We start from the raw sequence: 635 nt of genomic DNA, 5'->3' as shown, positions 1-635 counted from the left end.
TTGTTTATTATTAGCAATGTTCTTCCGACGTCTGATTTCTTTTTAAAAAATGCGTTTCTAAAGTGTATAAACTTTTGGGATTGACTGTATAGCCAATACATCCTTAATAGAGGTTTACTGCGTTATAAAATTTATTTAATATTGAACGATATACTAGTTTTATGAAGAGTATCGACGTTATGGTTCTACGAGCTCTCTTTTATGTAATATTACTCCAGTAAATGGGTCTAATTAAGCTCGATAAAGAGGGGTCCCTTGAATGATTAATTGGTTAATGGGAAACCGTCATGTAAACATTTGATTGGCATCCGAAGCGGTTACGAAAGACAAGCCAGCGGGCAGCCTTTTTAGTAATTAATAAAGCATTCGCTCTATGCTCGTACAGTTTGCATTGCCCGGTTGTTATTAATTTTAAACGAGCCCCGGTTAACTGTCCTATGTGTAACTTCAATTAACTACCCGCGACTCCAATTAATACTCCTGCCTGATGAGAAAAAAATGTCAAGTGGAATTTTGTTTAATTTCTATTTCATTTTAATTGAAGCAATTTAATAAATAATGTGATGATACAATTATACGTGAAATATTGGATTTCTAATGATATTTTAATTGTTAATCAGTCGATTTTAACAGTC

General features: G+C 32.9%; 1 protein-coding gene across 1 annotated transcript in view; it reads left to right on the top strand.

Moving 5' to 3' along the window:
- The window catches only part of LOC108629709 (acetylcholinesterase-like), a gene marked incomplete at its 5' end in the record, with an annotated part of 32,240 nt that overhangs the window by 21,731 nt on the left and 9,874 nt on the right, over positions 1-635 (top strand). The gene's annotated exons all lie outside the window — the stretch shown is intronic.

Source organism: Ceratina calcarata, unplaced genomic scaffold (assembly GCF_001652005.2).
Source record: "Ceratina calcarata isolate Rehan_Ccalc_2016 unplaced genomic scaffold, ASM165200v1 scaffold583.2, whole genome shotgun sequence".
Lineage (NCBI taxonomy): Eukaryota > Metazoa > Arthropoda > Insecta > Hymenoptera > Apidae > Ceratina > Ceratina calcarata.
This window is presented reverse-complemented; position numbering and strand designations above follow the sequence as displayed.